This window comes from Phascolarctos cinereus, unplaced genomic scaffold (assembly GCF_003287225.1).
Source record: "Phascolarctos cinereus isolate Bilbo 61053 unplaced genomic scaffold, phaCin_HiC Scaffold_726;HRSCAF=1367, whole genome shotgun sequence".
NCBI classification, from domain to species: Eukaryota; Metazoa; Chordata; class Mammalia; order Diprotodontia; family Phascolarctidae; genus Phascolarctos; species Phascolarctos cinereus.
The window spans coordinates 4,299,283-4,326,743 of NW_027556098.1; the positions used below are offsets into that span (position 1 = coordinate 4,299,283).

General features: G+C 37.6%; 1 protein-coding gene across 2 annotated transcripts in view; it reads right to left on the reverse strand.

Moving 5' to 3' along the window:
- The window catches only part of CA5B (carbonic anhydrase 5B), an 82,093-nt gene that overhangs the window by 48,681 nt on the left and 5,951 nt on the right, over window positions 1–27,461 (reverse strand). Inside the window, exon 1 of one of the 2 annotated variants that reach the window (XM_021007407.2) lies at window positions 15,680–15,794. The exons of the other annotated variant lie outside the window; for it this stretch is intronic. The gene's annotated coding sequence lies outside the window, so the exon portion shown is untranslated. Of the gene's footprint in view, window positions 1–15,679; window positions 15,795–27,461 lie in introns of those variants that run through there. 2 annotated transcript variants of the gene reach the window in all.

Here is a 27,461-nt window from a genome sequence, read left to right on the forward strand (position 1 = left end):
AAGTAGAATTATAATCTTCATTTTACAAATAGGAAACTGAGGCTTAGAGATGTTAAGTGATTTGTGGTCGCACAGCCATCAAGCCTCATAAATAATATTTACACTTCAGCCTTCCTAATTTGCAATCCAGCACTTTTTCTACAATAGACCTTCTGAGGCAATACTGAAACCAAAGCAAGGCAAGGCTATAAGCATAAGCATGTGTTAAAAGCTTACTCTGTGCCAGGTATTGCAATAAGCCCTGGGGATACAAATACAAGAAAAAAGAAAGACAACCACTACCCACAGTGAGTTTCTATTTGAATTTTTGTTGTTCTGTCCTGTCAAGTCCAACTCTTCGTGATGCCATTTGGAGTTTTCTTGGCAAAGATACTGGAGTCGTTTGCCATTTCCTTCTCCAGCTCAATTTTACAGATAAGGAAACTGAGGCAAACAGGGTTAAGTGACTTCTCCAGGGTCACACAAGTAAGTGTCTGAGGCCACATTTGAACTCAGGAAGTTGAATCTTCCTGACTCCAGGCCTGGCACTATCTACTGTTCCACCTAACTGTCCCATTACAATACATAAAAGGAAACTGCAGCTGATGGGGAAAGAACCTGAGAAGGGATGTTGTAGCAAAGTCAGGAGGGTCAGAAGTACAACCAAGAGGTAATGAATCGTGGCTAGCATAGATAGTAGCCTCAAAATGGAGTCTTTCAAAGGAACTCAGTAATGGGAGAAGGGGATCAGCATGTTGGAAAAATATTGCAGGATGAGCTGGCCCCAGACACTGACAGAAGCATCAGTGTCTGGAACCAGCTCACCCTGCAATATTTTCTAAGGTTGAGAAGGCAGCCGAGTTATAGGGGCAAAGTCCTTAAAGCCAGAAGCACAGAGAGGAGGGAAATAATTCATGGCCACTACAGGCTAACGTCCCCAAAATGAAGGCCCTGAATGGAACTTACCAATGAGAGAAGAAGGTTAGCACTGAACTACAAACAACATATTCTCAAATGCCTGCTTTCTCTAGCTATTGAATTATGGGATTTAGAGATGAAACGGGGACTTTGAGAACATTTAGTCCAATCATGTTATTTTATAAATGAAATAATATTCATACAGAGATTCTGACTTTCCCAAGATCATGTAGATTAGAAAGTAATGAAAATTCCATATAATTTTAGAATTCATTATCACAGAATGATAGAATCTCATAGTCAGAAGAGACTTGACTAGCTAGTTTAACTTACACCTGAACAAGGATACTCTCTACAATAAACCCAAGTGATTATACAGAAAGTTTCTTCCACAGGCTAAACATCTCTAGTTCCTTCAAATGATCCTTACATAAAAAGTTCTCAAGGCCCTTCACCTCCCAGGTTGCCTTTCTCTATATGTTCTTTGACCTATCAAAGTCTTTCCTAAATTGTGGCACCCAGAACTGAACACAGTCCAACAGACATGATTGAAGATGTGACTAAATTTCCTTTCTCATAGAATATCAATTCTCCTTTTTCTCGGTATATTAATTGCCATTTATTTTACACAGAAAATTAGCTACTTAAAGTAAAAACTCTAATAATAGTTCAGCAAAAAAGGGGGGGAAAGCATGTAACTACTCCAGATTTTTTTTAAATGTGTAGAAATGTAGATAGAAATCAGAGTTTTGACACAGGAAATCAATGCTTTAATTGTACTAATCTACCCTTTAACCGAAATGCTGCATTTCTTCCATAGTCATAGTCTTGCTTAATATCACAAAGCAAGAGAGTTCAATGGAATCTTGCAAGTTTCAAACTGTAATTCAATTTGGCATGTCACTGCATAATTTAACATTACAGTTTAGCAATCACAAAAATGTGTTAGTACTTGCAGTTCACTAGAAAACTTATACAGGAGCTCCAAAACCATGGGTAACTTGGGAGGTGTTTTAATAAAGCTATAACAGAAGTTGATATTTTTAATAGTACTGCCAAGATTGAGACTTCAATTATTATTTATGCTTCATATGCCAGCCTTCCACTTCACTGAGATTAAGTTCGACAAAGAAAAGTTTCTTCAATTTCTTTCTTTTGTACCTTGTAGCTCTTTAATATCTACACACACATTTTCTCTTTCCCTTTCATCTCAGAAGATGTATCCTTCCACCCTGCCAGTTAATACTGTCTTTACAATTTTATCCTTTTCTACTTTCCCCAGGAAACTACTCCCAAAATCATTCCCCATCTCTTTCATTAGTCTTCAATCTCACCCTACACTTGCTTCTTCCCATTTGGCTATAAATATGTGAAGACTTCCACGATGCTTTAAAAAAAAAGCCTTCATTGGCTCTTCTATACTATCAAGTTTTCATTCTGGCTCTTTCCTATTCACTAACAGAAATGGAAAAATAGTCTACACAATCAAAAAGCCTTTCACATTTTTATGAGAATGTGCATCAAGGATATATTTGATGAAAATACGAAAAAGAGGAAGAGGTATGTTTGCACAAACAATATTCTACAGCAGGCCAAATCCTGTAGCCACAGAGCGGCCTGAAAAGTCCCTTCAACAATGAAGAAGATATTGTTTTGATGTTTGTTCATAATTTAAAAAAGGTTTTGTCATCTAAAACCCAAAGTCAGCTTTAAAGGCTGTCCTCCAACAAGACATCTCATGCATCCATTAATGTCCCACAAAATTCCTTGACAAATGCAACCAGAGACTTCTAACAAGATCTGAAGTGAAAGGGTGCCTCTAAGCCCAGCCTCTCGCCACCTTCTCAAGAAATGTGACAAAGTAATAAAAACAGTGACACAAGAAGCAAAAAGAAGCAAATTACCACAAGGTAATTATTTCAGAATGGATACTACTGGTCAGACCCATTTTATACCGCAAGCTGCAGCTCTGACAGAATTCACTACTCATGGGTGTTCTGGCCAGAGGCCACCACCACCAACTTTCATGAGTAGAAGCCAGTGAATTTAATTAGTTCTCATAATGCAAATGGGAGGAAACAGCTGACTGTGGATAACGGCACAGACATATAAGCTCTACAAAAAGAAATCTAGGACTTAACGGTCCTAGAAAAGAATGGTTTCCTAAGAAAGAATGAGAACATGCACATCTTTCCTTTCTTTGCAAAGGTGTAGGTCTGTGGGTATAAAATGTTGTATATACTGTCAGACTAGAATGATATGTTCATTAATTTTGCTGAATTGATATTTTCCTCATTCCTTTTTATTCTCCATTATAAGGATTGCTGGCTGAGTAGAAGAGAAGGAAGGAATGTATTTCAAAACGAATGTCACATAAAAACAAGACCTCTATAAAAATTAAAATTACAAAAAAACTTATGATAGGATGGTCAAGTGAAAGACAGAGTGTAAGCTCACCTATATAGATACTCCTCCAAGTCTTCCCTTGGCAACAAATCACAAAGTCACATCATCTTTTAAAAGGGGGAGTTAACAGAATTTGACTGGCCCTGATTGTACAATTATGTAAGAAAGAGAAGAGAGTTATGGGGTGGGGTGGGGTTGTGAGAACCATCAGAGAATCTGATAAAGTAGGGAAAATGAGCAAGCAATTTAGAAAAGGAATAAATACATTAAATAAATATTATGGAATGATAGCGTTGGACAAGTAAACACACCAACTATCCATTTTTTAAATAGGTGACACAGGAGCACTTCTAGCACCTCTCTCACTAGCAGGTTTGCTTTTGATCCGGTCAGACAGGAAGACAGGAAGGGAGTCATATAAGGGGTTAAATAAGCTTACTTTATTCTAGTCTAGTTTTCTCAAAGGGAGTTTGCTGATGATGGCAGCGCCAACTCCTACAGCATTCTCTAACAACCCTTCTCACAGGAGCCAGTGTGAAGAGAGGACAACTACCTCTCTGTCTCATTGGGAACAATCGAGACTGGCACAATTTGTGCTTTCCCCTAAATCCCCTCAAGCCTCGATGGGGGCCAGTTGAGGCAAACACACAGATTCCCCCTCCCAAGACTTGATGGGGGCCCATCAAGGCATGCACACCATTCAGCCTGCACATTCACCCCTATGGGGGTCTCCAGTCACTGACCAGTGCCCACTTGCTTTATAGGACAAAAGAAAGCACATTGCCAGCAATAGCTTCACAATTTTACATTATTTCACCCCTATATCTACTGCAACTGTTTTGAACCATCATCTTGAGAGCTCATATCTATGGCTATGGATCCTGGGAAGAAAATGCTAAGAAGAATAACAAAAAATCCACTTTACACAGAAAAATTGACCTTACTTATATATACAAATAGAGTTTTAAATATCTGAGGAAGAAAATATTACAACATATTCCATAGGACTCATAAAATGACTGTGCAACAACGGTAAGAACTTCCAAGATAGTTCCGAGAAGCAATGAATAAATTAAAAAAAAGAAGTATTTTAAATGTGTGTACAAATGTAGACAGAAATCAGAGCTTTGATATAGGAAATCAATATGATAAAGAGCATAGAGAATTTAGAACAAACAATGGAGAAATTCTCCAAATTCTAGAATCTCCAGATTCTGTGAAAAGGAGGAGGAAATATTTGAGATATTTTTAAAAAGCAGAGATAGAGAAAAAATGAATGAAACAAAATAAAAAGAAAGCAAGATTGGAAATTTTAAAAATTCAGTCATTATCAAAGAAAACTGAGTTTCTTAGTTTACAAGGAATTTATATCCTAATGGAAGAGGCAACAAGAATATATATAAGAAAGACAGAATAAATATGAAAGGAAGAATGAATGAAGGAATGAAGGAATAAAACATGTACTAAATGTTTACTAAACACTTACTGTGCTATGTGCTGAGAATACACATAGAAAAGTAAGACAATCCTGGCTGTCAAGGAACTCATATTTTAATGAGGGAAATATTGTACATGGAAGTTTTTGGCTGCAAGCTAGACCTTGACCTTCTCAAAGAAGATTGTAGAAGGCCTGTACAAGTAAAATCTACAATTACACTAGCAAGTGGGCTGGTTTGTAGATTGAGCAAAAATTTTGTCAAGTCCACTTTATATGAGGGTCAGGAAGAAAATAAAGAAATAAGAAAACAATAAGGGAACCAAGCAGGGAATTAGATCAACATTTCTTGGAAAGGGGCAATTCAAATTAATGTCATTCAGAGTAGGAGAATGGAAGGGGGTAGGGATGGCCTTGGAGAATACTGTACATATGATTTGGGGTTGAAAACAGAGAGAAAAAAAACAGACTAGGGGGAAGAGAAAGAGAGTGAAATAATACAATTCCATGGTAAATTCATTAAATTTGGGATTGGACAGGGTAATGGAACAGAAGTGAGGGAAAGGAAGAAGACAGGGATCAGATTAGTGTATGCAAAACAAAGTACAAGGAACTAAGTGCTGACTTGGGGCAGTTAAGTGGTGCCGAGAATTGAGTGTCAAGCCTGGATTCAAAAAGACTCATCTTCCTGAGTTCAAATCTAACCTCAGACATTTACTAGCTGTGTGGGCAAGTCACTAAATTCTGTCTGCCTCAGTTCCTCAACTGTAAAACTGAGTTGGAGAAGGAAATGGCAAACCACTCCAGTATCTTTGCCAAGAAAACCTCACAGAGTCAGACACAACTGAACAACAACGATAACAAAAGTGCCGACTTAACAAGAGTTTTAAAAAATAAAATAAAAAATAACAGTGGAAGAAAATACAAACTTAACAATTTGTTAATAAATATAAATATTAATGAAAGAATAAACGAATCAGTCAATAATTATTAAGTGCCAAACATTATGCAAGGTGCCGGACAGTTCCTAACCTCAAGAAGCTTATGTTCTACTGAGGAATACAGTATGTTCACAGTTAAATGAACAAGATACATTCAAGATTTTGTAAAAGATATGTACCAAATTCATAAAAAAAAATTCAGGGAGAAGAATAATAAAGAAATGCCATTCAGACTCATCTTTGACTCAACCTTAATGGTTCCAAGACATGAAGGTGAAAAAAGAGAGAGCATTTTAGGCATGGGAGATAGCCTGTGCAAAGGCAGATGGAAAAGCAAGGAGTATAGTTTGAATAGACCATAGAGTGAGTGAAGAAGCATAGAAAGATAAATTAAAGCCAGACTATGAAGGCCTTCAAGTGCCAACAAAGATGAGTTTATGGTTTATCCTAGAAGCAATGAGGAGTCCCTGAAACTTCCTAAGAGAGTGACATGATTAGACCTTTGGTTAGAATATAAGATTGGGTGCAAGAAGATTGTGTTGGGAATTCTCTCCCTCTTCTTCTCTACCTCCTGGATTCTCTGGCTTCCTTCAAATCTCAGCTAAAATCATACCTTCTGCAAGAAGTTTTTTGAGATCCCCCTCAATCTTCCCTTTGAGATTGCCTCCAATTTATCCTATGTTTGTCTTGTTTTGTATGCAGTTGTTTGCATGTTGTCTACTCCAACAGATTTTGAGCTGCTTGATGGCAGAGACTTTTTCAACTTTTCTTTGTATTTAGTCTGTCACAGAGTTAAGTGGCTAATAAATAATTGTTGACTTGACTTGTCCAGTTGGGATGTTATTGTAATATTCCATGCAAGAGGTGATGAGGGCCTGAACTCTCCTGGTTGTGGTATGAGTAGAGAGAAAAGGGTGAATCTAAGAGAAGGTGAAGAGGGAGAATTAACAAGACTTGGTAACTGGATATGGGGTTTGGAAGAGTGTAGAGCCCAGGGTGATTTTCAGGTTGTGAACCTGAGTGAATGGGAAAAAATGCCTTCAATAAAAATAATGAAGTTCAGAAGAGGGATGGGTTCAGAGAGAAAGATGATGAATTATTTTTAGACTTAGAGAGTTTGAGATACCTTAGAGGCATGTAGGTAGAGATGTCAATCAGGCAGTTGGAAATATGAGATTGGAGTTTAAGAGAGAAATGATTTGGGAGGCATCTGTGTAAAGGATAATAGGTGAATCCATATGAGCTAATGAAATCACCAAGACAGAGATTATATAAAGAGAATAGGAGAGGGCTTGAGACAAAGTCCTTCAGTATACATATGCATGGTGAGCAAGACATAGATGATAAGCCTGCAACAAAGTTTGAGAAGGATTAGCAGAAGGCAGGAAGATAATTAGTGCCATGAAAATCCAGCAAAGGGGTAGTCAAAAATATTAAATGTTCCAGAGAAGTCAAGAAGGATGAGGACTGAGAAATAGCCACTGGATTTGATAAAAATCATTTGGTCACCTTAGAGGAGTAGTTTCATTTGAGTTACGATACTGAAAATTACAAAGATTACAAAGGCGCAAAACGTAGGAAAGAGGAGGCAATGGATGCAGAAGTTTGATATGAAAGGTAGGAGAGATATACAGCAATAGCTTGAGAGGCAGCTACGGTTAAACAAAAGTTTTTAAGAATGGGGCTCTGGTTTGTATTCTGCTGGGTATGTTTTAGTTGTCTAGCAAGGACCCAGTGAATAAGAAGTTGAAAATTAGGAAGACAGAGGGGTTGATCAAAGAAGCAAGCTCACAGAAAACTGGATCAAAAGCACAAATAGACTCATAGAGCAAAAGGCAAGACAAGAGGGCAGGGTCTGGAGTAATGTTGGGGTAATTTGAAGTATGGAACTAGAAGGAGAGAGAGCTCTTGATTGGCATCAAGCATGAGGGTGAGGTTCTCTGTTGAGAGAGAAGGGGGAAGGGTGGTATAAGTGGCTTGAGAAGAGAAGTTGGGAATATTGCTGTGGGCATATGGTGGAGATGGAGAGTCAATTAGGAATAGTGAAAAGATTGCTTTGAAGAGTGTGGATCCAGTTGAGATAAAATAAAAAAATTTAGTAGATCAAGTCAGACTGCTTATTTAACTCCCTCTGTGATCTGTGATATTTTAAGATTGTGTTGCTTCCAACATGGATTTTGTGTACACTTGATCTAATCTAACCACTCTTCACGACTTCAGCTTCTTAAAGGCCATTTATTCTTTTTTCATGTAGCACCTTGGGGAATAAGGGTTTAAGAGTTCAAATGCGGTTTCACTGTTATTGATGATGAAAATCGACTGCTATAGAAATGTTGACAAATCTGTTCCATTTTCTATCTGTTTATCATTCTCCTGCCGTTTCATTGATTGATACCCTTGGGATAACAAAGCTTAGTTGAATCTCAAGCCAATCTTTCTGTAGATATGCTTTTACCTCCACTACTTTTGACAAAAAGCATCAATAAAAAATTTAAACCACATAGTTTAGAGATACTGAAAATATTAATTTTGTAAACTAATTATGAAAGACAAACAGATGTGACCTACAAACAAATGCACAGCTAATTTGTAAGATGCAAATATTAGCATTTTAAAATTTGCTTCAATAACAATTTAGTGAAACAAGGCTGCAAATGATTGTATTTTACATAGTAGATGTGGTTTATATATTATACAAAAATGATATTTCCTCAATAAGTTATATTATCAGTTTGGAAATGTTTCATCTTCATTTATGACTGCTCTTTAATTAGCAGAATCTATGTCCCTAAAAGGGATTTTGTGAGGATCAAATGAATTAAAAAAATGTTAAACACATTGCAAACCTCCAAATGCTATCTGTAACATTCTTTGCCCAGTGAATATATAACAAAGATTCTCTTCAAAAATATTCCTTTTTCCAAAATATATCAGTTTTCCCTTTTCCTTGATAAATAATTCAATAAAGTAGTGAAGAAGAAAATGATGTGTGAATTGTAAAGTGGTATAAAAATATAAGCTATTATTACCTATAAGTCATCCAGAAATCCATAGGATAAACCTCAACTAAGTTGGGCCAAGAACACAAGGAAAATATAAAAATTTAACAATTTATTCTTAGTATCACAATTTCATAGAATCATTTTGTTCAAGGCATTCTCTATATCATCTTATTGTCATCAGTTTGAGGACTTCAGTACTCATATTGGCCATCCCTCCAACATTCAGGCCACAAAGTTTCTCAACCTGTTTGACTCCAATGACCTTTTTCCTCTACCCTATTTCAGCCATGCACTGGCTGTGTCACACCTTAAGTCAGACCAGAAATCCCAAGATCTTGAAATCTGAAATTCCATTTTCCAACTACAGTCTCATATCCTTTCATCTGTTCCATACTTCTCACTTATATAAAACTCCCAGAGTCATTCTTCACCCTCAGATTCATTACCAGCCCCTTAACTCCTCCTTATTCTTCTAGTCTTTCTTTCCTAACTTGTCTTCACTTACCACCACCCCCCGTTTAGAAACCATGAGCTGACACTCTAATGATTCACTTGGTACCATTTCAAAATCCCTCACCCTGACCATTCTTTCTTCACTTAATAATTCTACATTGGACAATCCCAACTATCCAATTCTGCTCCAACTATCAGGCTGCTGATAATTCAGCTAATTTCACCTACACTGCATTAGGTCCCTTCTTTAAATCGAGGATTTGGGAGGAGCTCTCCAATGACTACTCTCCACATACTCCATTCATAGTGAGAGAGGGCTTCCAAGGCCAGGGGTACTGAGGAGGAGTGAGTTTTAGAGTTCATTTGATTTTGAAGGAAGATGAATTACTGAAGATAATGGACAGCTGAGTGGGAGATAATTATAGCACAATAATAATCCAATTCATTCACATGCCATAATTTCTTCAGCCATTACCCACATGATGAGTACACTTTAGTTTCCAGGGCTTTTTTGCCACTACAAAAAGTATTGCTATTAATATTTTTGTACATGTATAACCTTTCCCTCTTTCTTTGATCTCTTTGGGCTATAAGCCTGCTAGTAGTATTTCTGGTCAAAGGGTATTCACAATTTAGTAACTTTTTGGAATATCTAGACCAATTCATAATTTCAGTCTCAGCAGATGCCTCCAGACTTCTCAATGACTTCCAAGACCTTTTCCTAGGCACTGCCTCAGGTGAGGAACTCTCTGACAGCATCGGGCCCACCTTCCACCCTCCCAAAGGCACCAGAATGGAGGAGGGGGAAGCTCTGTACTCTGCCTGAACCCCTTCTAGACCTATCCATTTGTTGGATCTAATAACTCCACCCCCCAGTTGAAATAGACCTCAGATCAAGCAACAGCCAATATGTTTGCAAGATACATTATAGATTTTATCATACTACCTTTCCTCAAAATCCACCCTACTTCTGAGCTTCCGTATTTCTATTGTGAGGGAATAAACATTGTTATAGTCACAGAAGTTAGCAATAGCTTCCTACTTGGTTTCCCTGCTCCACTCACTCCCTTGCCAATCCATCCTCCACACAGCTGACAAAATGATTTTCCTAAAGTGTTAAGCTGACATGTCACCCCCCTAGCCAATAAACTTCAGTGGCTCTCTACCAACTTTAGAACAAAATATTATTTCATTTTTTCTCACTTTTCTAAATGTCTATTTTTTTAAGGCAATTGGGGTTAAGTGACTTGTCCAGGGTCACACAGCTAGTAAGTGTCAAGTATTTGGTCTGAGGCCGGATTTGAACTCAGGTCCTCCTAACTCCAGGACTGGTGCTCTACCTTAGCTGCCCCTTAAAAGTCTATTTTTGCATTAGCTTTTAGAATGTGCATAATTATTAGCACAATATAGGGAAGGGGAGGGAACAAGCATGTATTAAGTACCTACAATGTGTCAGGCACTGCGCTAAGCACTTCACAAATATCATTATCTCACTGGATCCTCACAATAACTCTGTAAGCTGAGTGCTATTTTTATCCCCATTTTACATTTTACTGAGGCAGGCAAAGGTTAAGTGACATTTTTGTTGCTGTTCATTTGTTTCAACAAGAAAGGTTCTCTTGGCAAAGATACTGGAGTGCTTTGCCATTTTCTTATCCAGCTCATTTTACAGATGAGGAAACTGAGGCAAACAGGGTCAAGTGACTTACCCAGGATCAATCAGTTAGGAAGTGTCTGAGCTCAGATTTGAGCTCAGGTCTTCCTGACTCCAGGCTCATTGCTCCATCTACTACACCACCGAGCTGCCTCTAACAGTAGTATACATAAATTATTTATAAACAAGTAAATATACACATATGGGATGTGATTAAAAAAAATAAGGAAAGCTCTGGAGATCACTGATCTACCTTCTTCATTTTACAGATGAGAAAAACTGAGGCCTGGAAGAGGTTAATTAGAAGAATTGGGAAGAAATATATCGTACTTGGATTATAAAGTGATTTCCTCGCAATAGTTCTTTATGTTTGGCAGCTGAAATATTATTATTCCCTTTTGCAATAAGGAAATGGAGACACAAAAACCTGGCTAAGGTGATAAAACTAGTAAATGTCAAAGCTAAGATTTGACAGATCTTCTGACTTCAAAACTAGTTCGTAATATTCTTTCTACTAACCCATAAAAGCATTTAATTAATTGACTTGAATTGAATCTAATCCAGCTCCTTACCTGATACCTGAATTAATTCTATAACACTGCTGACAAATGCTCATCCACCCTTTTCTTGAATACTTCAGATGAGAGGGAACTCATGCCAACCACCTTATGATACCATTCATTGTATTTTCATACACTTCTGGTTGTTAGGAGTTCCTAAGCCAAAACATGCTCCGTGTTTGGTCTCCCTGCCTCAGTCACTCTCTTTCTGATCCATCCACCACAGAGCTGCCAAAATTATTTTCCTAAAGTACAAGATTAACTATTTTACTCCCTTGGTCGATAAACTGCAGTGGCTCCCTATTGATTCTAAAAACAAAATATTATTTCATTTTTAATCTGTTCTTTCTAAATTTTATAACTGCTATTCTTTGATCCTCGTTTTGCCTTTTGGAACCTCACAGAATAAATATAATTTCTCTTTTAGGGTACTGATACTTGCTAATTGCATGTCAATCAATGCTGATACTCTAACCAGGGGTATACTGGTAAATATTTAACAACTGGCTCTCTGAGAAAAAGCACATGTAGGACACATTTTGAAGCTTAATCAACATGAGTAACATTTTCTCCATCACTTTTAAAAATCTGTACAATCAATAAAACAATAAATTAAACCATGATTTGTAACATTTGCTGATTTCCAAGGCATAAATGCTCACATTGAGAATTTAACGATTGGCTTTAGGAGCTGGCTCCAGCATACCCCTGCCTTAAGTAATAACTCCTTCATTGTGAGCTGAAAGCAAGTTCAAACTTTTTTCACAGAATTTGTAAACCCAAAAATATGTCAGACAGTCCTAGTCAGTCAACAAGCATTTATTAAATGTTTATTATGTAAGATATACCAAGTACTGGGGATACAATACAAATACAAACAAAAAGAAAAATGGTCCCTTGCCCTCATTATTTTTTTAATCACATCCCATATGTGTATATTTACTTGTTTATAAATAATTTATGTATACCACTGTTAGAGGCAGCTAGGTGGTATAGTGGATGGAGCAATGAGCCTGGAGTCAGAAAAACCTGAGTTCAAATCTGACCTCAGGAAGGAAGTACTTGTTGGTATATGGTGGCTTTTTAGGATGGCTGATCTGGGCTATTCCTCCAAATTGAAGTGCTGGGAAGAACTAACCAATGGAAGAAAAGACCCATAGGAGGTGATCAAGAGGCTCTTAGCCAAAAAAAAAAAAACATACTGGAAACTTATTTTGGAACTGTGGTAACAACCATAGATGAAAATCTGTCTTTCAGGGAAATCTTAAGTTCAAACAAGGGAGGATAAAGAAAAGAAGAATGGTTTTCATTAGTCAAGCCATGCAATGTCATTATGTGACCCAGAATAACCCTTTCAGGGAACTGCGAAATAGACGTGTTTCCTTTCATTGTAAAGAGGTAAAGAATGAGGACAAGTGGTTTGAAGAGATGCCTGAAGTAAAACTTTTTAAATTTTATTTGATACTAAAGATTATATTTTTGTATTTTGTTTACCTTGTCTTGAAGGGCTAAAGATAGTTGAATGTATCATATATGTAGGTATGATATATATGTATGTATGTATGTATGTATGTATGTAGAGACATCTGGATCTACATTTAATATATATGCATATACACCCAGAGTTAATAACAGCTGTGATGTAAATTTCATTTATATTTCTCTAATACCAATTTGGAACTTGAAACCATTTTCTTCCACAGTGACTACAAATATCATTACTATATGACAATCATTATTATATGACTGTCATATATATGACAGTACATACACATATATGGTCATATTGTATATATGTATACTGTCATATTGTATCATACTGTATATATTATTGCTATATGAGGCTTTGGAATTTTAAATGGCAACAGTTTAAATGTCCTTCCTGGAAGAATAACACTTGTGGAGTGGAGAATGTGTGAGTTTTAACTCTGGACTATGAGAAATCTTTGAGAACACAGAGTTTTAATGTCATCTATAAAAAGTTTTAATTTTAAGTGTCACCTATAAAGAGAATGAGTTTAATTGTTATTCAGAAGAAATCATTGACAGAAAACATTAATAGTATGAAAGAAACTGTGGGAAGACAAAGAGAAAGACAACTAAAAAATCTTCTTTCCTGATAGAAGTACTTTACTCTTACCTGGCAAAGAAACAATAAGAGGATTTTTGAGAAATTTTAGAATTTTGACAGCTGAATGGTGGGGCAATGTTTTACAAATTATGAAGAATAGAGTAACAGTGATAGTTTGTGATCTTTCACACAACTGAAACACTGTAAATAACAATGTATGTAAATAATAATGTACCACTAGTTACATTGATAATAAATTGTATAGTCAGTCACTTTTATACTTATTTAAGTCTAGGAGATTGAGTTGATATAAATAGATATGAACAACTGCTCTCTTTCTGGGAAAAGAGTTTCAATGTGTTTAATGCCCTAGCCTCAGTTCATTAAATGGTATTTATTTAATAATAGCTAAATAATTCAGGAAATTCACTTGGTCAAAAAAATGAAAATTTTCTAAACTTGGGGAGAAAAATTAAACAAAGAATGTTAAGAATGAAGATTATAACATTTTTGTTTCTGTCAGACTAACTCTTCTTTTTTTTATTTCACTGGAGAAAAAAATCACAGGGCAAGCACAAACTATCATAGGCAATTAATTTCACTATGCTGTGCCTCAGTTTTCTCATCTGTCAAATGGGGTTAATGAAGAAAGTGTCTTATAAATTGTAAATGCCTATATAAATATGATACTGCTATTTACTAAAATGTAATAGCTATACTTCAATAATAGCTAATAGTAATAACAGGTAATATTTAAAATGTCTAAATATTATAAATATCAATATAGCCACTATTAATAGCTAATAGGTAACATGTATACAGGGTTTACTATATGGCAGGCACTGTGCTAAGTGTTTTGCAAGTATTATATCATTTGATCCTCACAACAACTTAGGGAGGTCAGTACTAGTATTATCTTCATTTTATTGAAAAGGAAACTGAGATTAAGGGATTTACCCACAATCCCACAGACAGTATCTGAGGCCAGATTTGAACTCAGGTCTTCCTGACTCCAAGTGTAGAGCTCTATCCACTATTCCATCTTAGCTGCCCTAATAACAATAATAACAGTAATCCCTAATATCTAGTATTCTGAAGCCAAGAATAAAAATCCAGATTAGTAGAGGGAGAGATATAGGAAATGACAGAATCTACCCCCACAAAAAATTAAAATATATAGCTAAAATATTTGATACTAACAGTTTCCAAATAATAACCTGTGGTTTAGCTAAATGGAAGCATATTCTATTGACTGCTAGACTATGTATAACAATAAACATTTATTTTTCCCCAAGTTTAGAAATTTTCCATTTCCCTTACAAGTAAATTTCCCAGACTGTTCAATCATTATTAAATAAATAATATTTAATGAACTGGAGGAGAGGCTATGAGCTAACTGAAACTTCTTCCCCCCCCAATAGAGATCATATTTAGCAATATAACAATTTATAATCTCTTGGATTTAAATAACAATATTTGTGATGCTGGCATAGGGCAAGCAATTGAATGTGTATTGCTCCTAAGATGCCATAGGATGTGTGAAATACATTTTATGCGCAGGGTTGATGATGACCTTTACTGGTTGCACAGCACTTTACATAGGTTCTCAGTTGGTCCTTACCAACAACCCATGAGGCAGGTGCTACTACTATTATCCTCATTTCCTAGATGGGTCAACTGAGGCTGAAAGATAGAGCTACGGCAGAATAGTTTTTCAGTGTGTGTGTGTGTGTGTGTGTGTGTGTGTGTGTGTGTGTGTGTGTGTGTGTACCCTCAACACTTAAAATAGTGCCTCGCCCCTAGCAAGCCAGCCTAAACTTGATGAGTTGAACTGAATTAAAACCTAAAGGGTGGAAAGGGCAAGATCCGTGGCTTGGAAAGCAGAAACGAGCACTTAGACAAACGCCATCCCCTCAGTGACGTGAGGGTGTGCGTATGGGGGCGGGGGGATGTGAGGGGGAGTTGCAGAGGTCTGGGGGGGGGCGGGAAGAAAATGGCATCCGAGGGTTGGGCGCAGGCTCCAACAGATGGCGCTGTCATCCCGCCCCGGCTCTGCCTCCCCCTCCCTCCCCTAAGCTAGCGCTACATCCAGGGAGAAAGTGGGAGAGGGACGGGAGAAGGGAAGAAGCTTGGGCTCGCGCTCGCGCTCGCGCTCTCACTCTCGCAGCGCGCGGCCGCCACTCCTTAACGTCACCCTCCCCACTCTTTCCCGCCGCGAGCTCAGCCTCGGCGCCACCTGTCCCCTTTTCCAAACCGTTACCTTCGGCTCTCCTCTCAGGCGCGCGCTCAGTCGGGCGCGCGCTCGCGCTGCCGCCCACTCACTCCCCTAACAGCTGTCTCGCCCGCGCCGCCGCCGCCACCGCCATCTTGGGAGACACCCCCCCCTCCACCCGCCCTCCGAGCTGGGAGCCACCTCCCCGCCCCATCCCTTCCCCCTCCCCCCCTTCTCATCCTCTGCGTGTGGGCACGCGCAGCGGGGGCGCGGAAACCTGGAAATGGCATCTAAGTCATCTGCCCTGGGCTCGGTTACCGCGCGTGTGCATCCACGAGAGGGGTCCCCAGAAGGAGTCAACAGCCGAGGGATAAATATTTAACAACTGGCTCTCGGGGGGGAGGGGGCGCGGGAAATCTGTTTGCACGACACACTTTCAAGTTTAATCAGGGTTATGAACATTTTTTTCCATCACTCTCTTAAGTCCCAACACATATTAGAACAGTAAATCAAGCCCCGGTTTGTAACTTTTGCAGATTTCCCAGGGGTCAAGGATCTCACTGAAAATAGAATAATATCAACGTGGGGGCTGATGACCAAGCGAACATCGAATTATAAACAGCAAATGCTGGAAGGCACATGAGGGGCCATCCCATTTTTACAGATGAGGAAACTGAGGGACAACGTATTGCCAAAGGTCGCACCAGTAAGTGACAGAGGTAGGATTTGAACCCAGGTCTTCCACCTCCAGGGCTACTTTTGCTGTTGCTTCACACTGCCCTGAATAATTTTCTGCTCGCTAATCAGGAGATAAGAATCAGTATTGAACAAACTTTCCCCTTGAATAAAATGAGCTCTGCTAACTTGGTCTATAATATTCAGGGGTGGGGAACTGGCCTCAAGGCCCCATGTGGCACTCTAGGTCCTCAAGTTCGGCCCTTTAACTCAATCCACACTTCACAGAGCAGACTTGGGGCAAGCCTAAATTCATCTCCAACTCCTCCCGATATGAACAGACTGGTTTCTTTTCTGCATTGTCCCACTGACTGGCACTTTGCTACCCAGAGCTTTTATGTGGTGCCCTCTGGCTGCCTGGAACCCCGTTCAGGCTTAGTCTTTCCTGGCAGTAACCTCCTCCAAAATTAACTTTCCTTTTCCTTTACTTAAGAAGTTAGAGTCCACAAGAAGGAAAAAAAAATATGGTGGGACCTTCTCTCCAGCAGAGGCCAAAGCCCCCAGCAGAAACGCTTCCCAAAACATCCTAAGGGATAGATGGACATTTTTCATGAAGCTCAAGAACTTTGTGAATCAAGGGCCTGTCTAAGGTTATAGCTGTATGGTTATGGTTATAGTTGTATGCATGTTGCAATACTACTACTTAACAAGAGATAGGAACTGGGTCTGTGATTTCGTTAAGAGTTCCCCTGTGAGGAAACTTTACCAGTACAAAACAGCATCTTCCCTTCAATTTATAGACTTAAAACAGAATTTTTTTCTATCTTCTTAATGCCACAGACACCTTTATTATTCTGGTAAAAACTGTGGAGGTCTTCTCAGGATAATGTTTTTATTTATTTATTTTAATTTTAAAATTAATTTAGTTTTAGTTTTCAACATTCACTTCCATAAGCATAATTTCAACTTGGGTCCTCCTGACTCCAGGACCAGTGCTCTATCCACAGTGCCACCTTTGCTGCCCTTGGGTTTTTAAAATAAAATATATAGAAATATAAATGAAATTGAAGGTTAGTGAAAATAAAGGTGCAAATTTTATTTTGCTCCATCCAAGGTCCCAGACACCTTTGTTTATGTATCCACAAAAAATATATTTGGTGCTGGGTGGGCATCAGGTTAAGAACCTCTGTCTTATAGAGTTGGGAGGGGTTAGATGTGACTTGGCCAAGATCATACAGTTCATTTGTATCAGAGGTGGGACTTGAATCTGGGTCTTTCTGACTTCTAAGTTACTCCTCTATCTACTATACTAGGCTTCCACTTGAGAAATTACTATTTCATATCACTTGTTGTTCAGGTTTTTTTTGGTTGTATCTGACTCTTTGTGACCCCATTTGGGTTTTCTTGGCAAAGATACCGGAGTGGTTTGCCATTTCCTTCTCCAGCTCATTTTACAGATGAGGAAACTGAAGCAAACAGGGTTAAGTGACTTGCCCAGGGTCACACGGCTAGTAAGTGTCTGAGGCCGCAGGAAATGTTATAAATGCACTTTGTATCACTAGTGACCTTAAAAAGCTAATGTCACCCACAAACTCCCTAACTGATTCTAGGTAAATTTGTCACCTGCCTGATTTTGACCTGAACAAGCTGGAATTCAAAATAACGATTCATTTATCTTGACAGACTTCTTCAATGTCCAGAAATTAAATGATTTGTTTTCTGAGATGTCCCAGTCTATCTTGTCTACTACATGGTAGTGGCTACAGAAACCTTTATTGCTGCCACCACAATGGACTTTCGTTTGTCACTCTCTGGTTTTGATGGAAATAGAAGAATATTAGAATAATAGAAGAGTAATAGAAGGGTAGGAAACAGATGTGGAATGAAAGAGAAGCTGGTAAACTCCCTTCTTCCCCATTTCCATTAGTATCCTTCTAAGGTATTACCTGCTCTCCTGAAGTGTCATCATTTTCAGTAATATGAAAGCCAATGCTTGCAATGTTAAATATAGTGACTGTACACAGTAGATGCTTAATAAATTAATGAGACCTTGATTGTACTCTCCATTTTTAAAATTTAGGATTGCTCCCACAATAAGTTATTAATCCTAACTAAAGTCTCCATGTTAACATATCACATTCTTTTACTTCTATCTTCAAAATCTTGAATGTAGAAATAAAATGTAGAAAATAGAAATTCTCAACCAGAAAATTTACTAACTTGACAAGAATCTTGAGGTCTTCCCTCACTCAGAGAATGTATCAACAGTAAGTTCTTGTCAACAAAAAGTGATATGAAAGGTATGAGATACATCCTTTTCAAGTTACTCAGTAAATATTTGACCACAAAGTAAGATGGTCTAATGTCAGAAGATTTAGTACATTCTTGCTCTTCCTTATTGAATTTATGCATTATTGGCCTTTAGACACAGAATAAGAAAGTACACATTTCCCCTTTGAGAAATCTTTCTTCCTTAAAATCCTTATATTTGCCTTAGTAATTAAATGTTGGCAAAAATTATACTTTCATAGTCTGACAGAGTTAATTTTTAGTTCCAAATAGTAGAGATTAACTTCTGCAGGAGAAATGTTAACTTGTAAAATATAAAAGTCAATGTTCATAATGGTCATGGCTATTAATTAACTTAAAAAATTTGATGATTCTCTTTGAATATTCTGGTTTCATAAGACTTTCCCCTTCTTAATAGAGGGCATAAGGTATGAGGGAAGAGTTCAAAAGTTTCCAGTGCTAAAATCTTTGTTTACCACAGAGAATGATGGTTATTTTTTCTTAAATTGCACAATACTGAGGACTCAGCTTCACTTTTCATGAAATTCTTAGAACATTCAGCTTAAAGACAGGTTATACTTTAGCTATCTCTTTCATGAGATTTACTATAGAAGACATGTACCAATACAATCAATTCAGGAAAATGTGGGTTAAAACATCAAATAAGTATACATATTTATTGAATCAGCCCTGGTGAAATGTTGTCATAGGAACACAGTCTGGTATATGCTAATCGATATCATATTTGACTGAAAAGGAGGAAATTTACATCAAACAACCATTTAAACATGTGACTTGTGTTTTACAAGATTTTAAAGCTAGAAGTAAGTTTATATGAAGTCACATACTGATTGTGTTATACATCTGAACATATGAAGTAAGTTAAAATAAAGACACATCAAAAACTGAAAAAATAATCAAATACATATGAAGAAATATGCAAAAGTCACCATAAAAATCTAAATTAAAAGCAATACTAAAAGGCAGCTGAATAAAGATTAAATTCAGTGGCCAAATTTAGTGCCCAAGAATAGCTGATTAAACTTCCCACCTCTCATAGAAAAGCAGAGGTCTATGGAAGAAGAATTGCACAAATGGGAGGAAAAAAAGGAAGGAAGGAAGGAACGAGAGGTAAAAGGAAGGAAAGAAGGAAAAAGGAAGGAGAGATGGAAAGACAGGAATAGGAAGGAAGGAAAAAAGAAGGAAGGAAAGATGGGAAAAAGGAAGAAAGGAGAGATGGAAAGAAGGAAGCAGGAAAGAGAAGAGAAGAAAGAAGTAATAAAAAGGAAATAAGCATTTATTAAGGACCTACTCCACACTAAGTCTTTACAAGTATCATCTCATTTACTCCTCACAACAACGTTGGGAGGCCCGGGCTATTATTAGGCCCATTTTACAGTTGAGGAAACTGAGGCAAACAGCAATAAAGTGACTTGGTTGGAATCACACAGCTAATAAATATTGCTTGGGTTCGAACTTCGCTACTTCTGACTAGAGACCCAGCACTCTACTACAATATCTAGCTGCCTCTAACATGCTATGAGATCTCCTGTGTTGCTGTGATTGTTGTTATAAAATATGATTTTGCCTCCATCACTAATATCATAATGGGCTTCTACTTTGTTTTAATTTTATTTCTAGTATATACTCTGTAAACTTTCCTTGATTCTTAGCCATGAATTGAATAAATTAAACTCATTTTCAGGTAGGCCAGTAGTATGAATTAATTAAGGTAGTCCTGGCTATCTTAGAGAGAACCAATAACAGTGTGTTCAGCAATTGACCAGGTTGTTGAAGATGATTAGATCAGTTTAGAGAATTGTGTGACTGATGAATCAGAGGAAGTGATAACTCTAAAGCTATTCTCTAACACTGGAACTGTAGGAGATATTTCAATGACCAAAGTCCTATGGCCTAGATCTCCTTTGGTGTGGAAAGTGTTGGTACTAGAGGAATAAGGACATTTTTTTTTCTTGAACAAAAATTCACAGTGGAGTGATAGCATCCCATTGCCACCCTCCAGTTTAGCCAGATTTAGCAATAACTCAGCAGATTTACTGACAAAAAGTAAAAAGTAAAGAGAAAACTCAGCTGAACTCAAGTATAGAAATGGAGAAGTTACTAAAAGATATTCAGGTTGAAATAAGGCAAGGAGAAGATATGGTCTTCTGGGGAAGAGGGAAATATTGATAGGGAGAGGAACTTTCAAGGTGATTGGTATAATCATCAAGCAATTATTAAGCATCTACCATATGCCAGATATTGTACTAAGGGCTGTGAGTACATAAAAGGGCAAAAAACAGTCCTTACTCTCAAGGATCTTACAATCTAATGGGGGGGGGAGACAGCATAAAACAACTATATAGAAACAAAATATAGGGAGGATAAATAGTGATGACCACATAGGAAAGGCCCTACAGTTAAGGGGGATGGGAGGGTTCTTATAGAAGTTGGGATTTTAGCTGGGACTTAAAGGAAGCCAAGAGACGGAAATGGTGAGGAAGAGAATTCTTAGGGGGACAGAAATCTCTTCTGATCTGACATTGGTGAAAATGGGCAGTAAATGGTGGGACTGAATGAAAGTCTCTGCCCTGTGTTTGGCCATGGAAAGGACACCCAAGCTATGTGAGCAGATTGCTCAAGAACTCCAGTGCTCAATAACCCAGCCCAGACAGAAGACAGGCCTGGCTCCACAGGATTTACTGCACCAAAAGGAAAAAAAAGGGGGGAGGGTTGGGATAAGATGAGAAAGCAAGGTAGAATTTGTGTCAGTATTATAACTATGGAGAAAAAGTCCTATAGAAAATTGAGCTTTGGCACTTGTGGTCCCACATGCAATTTTAGGGGAGAAAATGGGGTGGCTTCCACAGTGATACTTCACCAAAAGAGGATTAGAGAATTTTTGCAGCTGAGGGCCTCTTGATACTAAGAGGGCCTGAAGATAAGGAAACAAGACCATAGACATCACTGTCCCTCATCTTAGATTCAAAGAAGAAAAGAATATCTTTCTTGCTCTTTTCTAATTTAAGAAACACAATTTATGTATGGAAGGAGGATAGGAAAGGCAGACAAAAACAGAAGAATTGTGAAAATGCAAAAACGAATGGTGGGGGGGAGAGAAAGCCTCAATTAGGGATTGTCTCTATCCACTAGGCCTGTCCTTTTTGAAGATAACACTATATAATTTCTCGTATACTTAGACTTCTTGTATGGAAGCTATTTTTCACTAGGTTGCTCAATATCATGGAGACAGAATAAATAGAGGAATTTCACAAATGAAGATGACTATGATGCTATAATAATATTAAAATATTTTGCAATAATTGTTACTAAAGCAGGGGTTCTCAACCTTTTTTGTGTGTCTAGGTCTCTTTGACACTTTGGGGAAGCCTATGGAATCCTTCTGAGAATTATATTTTTAAATGCCTACAATAAAAATACATAGGATGACAGAGGAAACCAGTTATCAAAATACAGTTTTCAAAATATTACCAAAAAACATAAGTTCAAGGACTTCAGGTTAAGAATTTCTGTGCAAAAGAGATAATTGGCAAACTATTCATATCAAAGTTATGAAGACTAGAGGAATGAACAGTCTACATTATTTAAAATAACTGATAAATCAAGATAAATTTTAAAATGCTTTGTATTTAGCCTTAAGTAAATCATTAATTATTTTGTAAGTTTAATCAGAAATAAGTTCTTAGTGAAAACATGCCTTAAGGGAAACCAGCTGAAGTCTTACAAAGTCTTATAATCAATTACTCTTATCTTTCAGAAAGTCCCAGACATCTAAGGTTAGAAGGCTCATTATTTCTAAGGAAATAGACACTATAGTTTATCATCATCGTCATCAAGAGCAACAATTTATTGAGTACTTGCTTTGTTCAAGGTTGTGTTAGGCCCCGAAGATATAAATAAAGAGTGGAAATTCTAATGCTTTTAGCTAGTGGGGACCAGAGTATCATTAGAGTATTATAAGATAAGGGAGTTCTCCTTTCTTTCCTACCATCTGCTTGAGTTAGTCCTGGGCTTTCCATTCCCCATCTTCACTGTTCCACTATCCCACTAAAGCTAGGTTTGGGGGCACAGGTATGACAAGGACCTTTTTTCACTTAGGAAGGGGATAAGGTGAGGTACAGTACAGCTAGGTGACACAGTGGATAGAGTACCAGGCCTGGAGTCAGGAAGACCTGAGTTCAAGTCCGGCCTCAGATACTTACTGGCAAGTCATTTAATCCTAGTTGCCTCAGTTTCCTCTTCTGCAAAATGAGCTGGAGAAGGAGATTGCAAACCACTTCAATATTTTTGCCAAGAAAACCCCAAATTTGGGGTCACAGAGTCAGACATAACTGAAAATGATTGAACACCAAAACAATTGTAATATAGGGGGCTTTCTGTTCAAAGGGGTAGAGACAAGGAGAGAGAGAGTAGTTAGTCACATTTAGAAAGGGAGTGGTTCATCCCTCAGAGAATCTGGCTTTCATTTCCATGTACATTAGGGATGATGATGGGCCTCAGGAAAAAGGCACCAAATCCTGGGGGTTGGGTCCTGGATGTGGCCATATTCCCCACCTTCAGGTATAAGTAAAGGACTTTGAGGTGAGAAATGGGCATGGTAGTTGCCACAGATAGGTAACGGGATTCCCATAAATATTAACATCCTGAGGCAAATTCTGCTAGGTCTTGGCTAGTGACAGCTATGGGCTAGGGCACCAGAGCCTCCCTCTTCCTACAGGAACTGCCTTCTCTTTCTTCCTGTGAGCCAGCTCTGGCTAGGACTCAGTGACTCTATAGAGCAGGAATGGGAATAGGTAACACATATCCTGTATTGCACACACCATATCCAAGGTAAGAGATGCCTCTGAAAAAAGACATATGCACAGTCTTTGACTTCAAGGAGATTTCTATATATGTTATTGAATATTAACATTAAAATGCCTACTCAAAAACAATGCTATTTAAAGATAATCTAATTGTAAAATCTGTAAAACTAAGGTCTACTTCTTCAATTAGATGAAACAATCAAAGTGGAGTTTTGAAGTGTGCTTAGATAAATGTTAGAGAGAACGATACAACCTTCATTGTGCCTCCAATTAGAGTAACAATGACCTAGTCTATCCTATCTAACAAACAGTTGTTAAACTCATAATATGTCTAAGGCATTGTGATAGGCTAGGGGCCAGGATACAAAGGAAAAAATAATCCTTTTTCTCATGAAGCTTAAATTCTGCTGAGAGGCTATAACCTACACAAGGCTAAGCGTACACAAGATTACATTAGCAGAGAAAGAGCAGTAGCAACCATGGACAGCAGGAAGGTCTTTCCATAGGAGATGGTCTTTGAATAAAGCCAAGAATATGCAAAGGCATCAGGAAGCAATAATTAAGCCAATTTGGCTCACACAGAAAATGTGTGAAGGAGAATGCTATGAAATAACCCTGGAAAGGTTGGCAAGAGTAAGATTGTGAAGGACTAACTGGAAAGTTATGATTTTATTAAAGAGACAATTAGGGAGTCATTAACATTTCCTGAGCTTTAAGAAATTTAGCAGCTGTGTGGAGGATAGATTACAGAAGGGAGACTAGAAGCTATTGGTCCAAGCAGGGAACTGTTTTGCAATGGTGTTTCTTAGAGTTGATGAGAACCTGACCTAGGGTGGTGGCCATATGAGTGGAAAGAAAAGGAAAGATGCAAGATGTGCTTTAGAGGTAAATCTGACAAGATTTGATGACTAATCTTATAGGATCATAAAAGGAGTGGGAAGAAACTGAGTGCCTAGAGAAATGATCCTGTCCTCAGTAGAAATAAGGAAATTTATAGGAGGAATAGGTTTAAGAAGAAGATAATGAGCTTTAAAAAAAACACATGGAATTTGAGTTGCCTACAGGAAAACAGTTGGATATGTTCAATAGGCAGTTGGTAATGTGGGACTGAAGCTCAGAAGAGAGAGATAAGGGTTAAATATGTAGATTTGCCAGTTGTCTGCATTGAGATGAGGGCTGAATCCACAGGACTGATAAGATCACTAAGGGATAAAGTGTAGAGAAAAGAGATGAGCTCCCAGAGAATATCTACACAAAGACGTGGGACAGGGATGATGATCCATACAAAGCAACTGAGAAGGTGTGGTCAGACTAGAAGGAAGAGAACCTGGACAGAGCAGTATCATGAAAACCCTTTGAGGAGAGAATGTCTGGGAGGATGGGATGGTCAAAAGTGGCACATGCTGCAGTGCAATCAAGAAGGATTTCAACTGAGAAAAAGTTATTGGAGTTATCAATTTAAAGATTATTGGAAACTTTTTAGAAAGCAGTTTTGAGTGATGGTTTATTTGACACTGCAAGGGGTTGAGACATAAATGGCATGAGAAATGGAGGCAATGAGTGTAGTTTTTTTTTTAAATTCTAGTAATTTGTCAGTGAAAGAAAAGATATGTGTTGATATCTTAAGTGTATGGAAAGACTGAGTGATTTTTTTTTAAGTATGGGGAAGGTTTGGGTATTTACATAGGTAGCAGGGAAGAAGCTAGTAGATAAAGTGTGACTGAAGAATAGAGAGAGGGGATGATAGAAGGCGTAAGCATCAGGAAGAGCTAGAAGGAGAAGGGATCAAGGGCATTAGTACAAGGACTGGCCTTGGCAAGTAAAAGAGCCACCTCTTTCTCATAGACTGCACCAAAGTTAAAAGAATGGAGGATTGTGAGGGGCTTTGAGATGTAGAATATTCTTACAATGGATAGGCTCAGTTTTCTCAGTAACAGAATGTGGTAAAGTCTTCTGATGAAAGGGAGGGGCAAGGAATGTTGTAGGTTACTTGAGGAGAGAAGAGGTTTGAGGTAGTATAGAGAGTCAGAAAGAAGGTTTGACATGCATCAGTAAAGACCCAGCTGAAATTATATAACATGAAATAAATGTGTCTTCTGTCTTACTAGTAAAAGTAAAGATTTAGGTAGGAGCCATGAGCTGTGGTTGAGAGAATTCTGACCCACACAGTGCCTGGAACCTGAATGAAGGAGGCTTAGGTTTTACAATCAACACTAAATTAATTACTGATTCTAGTAAAGGAGTCCCTAAGCCCTATTATTTATAATACATATATAATATTTATACATTTATAATATAATATAATACAACAATAATATTATGTAATATATCAATAATATATAATAAAAAGTTAGAGTCTGATATACAAAAGTCTTTGGACCATTCAAAGAATCTCATATTTTAATAAATTTTCTGGGTTTGCCCAGTATACATGGTAGAGGGACTGCTCTCCACTAACCTAGAATTGCAGGAAATTAAAACTCTTACTTAATACATTGAGAGTACTGTGCCAATGATTGTGTACCTTGTGAATAATTTTCATTGTTCAGTTACACAGGGTCTTAGAAGCATAGATCCAGGAGTATGCTGGTAAACATTTAACACCTAGCTTTCCAGAAAAAAAATGTACACACTATATAGTTTTGAGTTTTATCTATATCATTACCATTTTCTCCATTATTTTCTTAAGTCTAGACAGTCAGCAAAATAGTAAAAACAAGTCCTGATTGGTAGTGTTTGCTGATTTCCAAAGTATAAATGCTCACACTGAATCTTGCTGCCAGTTAGAGCTGGCTCCAGCATTCTTCTACCTAGATTTGGAAGAGAGAGTGGAATTTGTACAGTCCAACACCTTTTATCTTTTCAGATGAGGAAACTGAGGCCAGGAAAGTTAAATGAGTTGCACAAGGTGAGATAGACAGTCATGGGCAGATCTCAGATTCAAACTCTGGTCCTATTAGTCTAAGTTCTGTACTCTTTCCACTATAGCACGTTGCATCCCCAAAACAACACTTAAAATTCAGTTCTACAGAACAAAATTTATGGCTCTTACATACATAATTAGAATTCTAGTTACATGTATAACCCTTAAATAAGAACTGTATTTTCTTGAGATAATAGTTTCCAGCAATTTAAATTCCATATCTGACATAGGCCATTCACATAGTAAGGTTTTTATATTATCTATTTGGGATGTGCCAAAACCCCAAAACATTTCCTTTTCAAATCAAACAAAATTTCAGATTATTATATATTAATTTTGATAATATATAATTATATGAACATATACATATGCATATACATATGCACTTAATACATTTTTGACATATATATACAAAGATATATTTATATATGTATATATCCATACATACACATACTTATATATTCATATTCTTAGATATCTATAATCATACTCATATATAGACATATACATTCATATGCATCTATGTAAGACTGTACCATACTTACCTCTGTTTCTTTGAGGGTGGATAATCTCTTCCTTCATATGTCCAAAGCTTTGCATATTTTTCCAAGTCCACCAACTCATTTTCTATGCCCCAGCAATATTCCAACCTTATGCGGTCTAGTTATTTTATTTATTTATTTAATTTTGTGAGGCAATTGGAGTTATAAATGACTTGCCCCAAGTCACACAGCTAGTGAGTGTTATGTGTCTGAGGTCGGATTTGAACTCAGGTCCTCCTGACTCCAGGGCTGGTGCACTGGGCCACCTAGCTGCTCCTAATTATTTTAAATAGTCCAAAACAGCATTGATGAATATGGCCAACACATAGTGTAGTCTCTTACATCTATTAGTCTTAACTTTGTCTGAGATCATGATTACTACCCTTGCTCCTTTTTCCCCAACAAATTCTACTCCTGATCTTTATTTTATATTTGCGTGTATCTCTTATTTCCTATCTCTCCTGACTCCTCTGCTTTACTTCTACCCTCTACCTTGCCCTCCTATTACTTAACCTACCCACCCCCAAGGATCCCTACCTTATCCTTGCATTCTCATTAATCTAAAAACCTTTCTA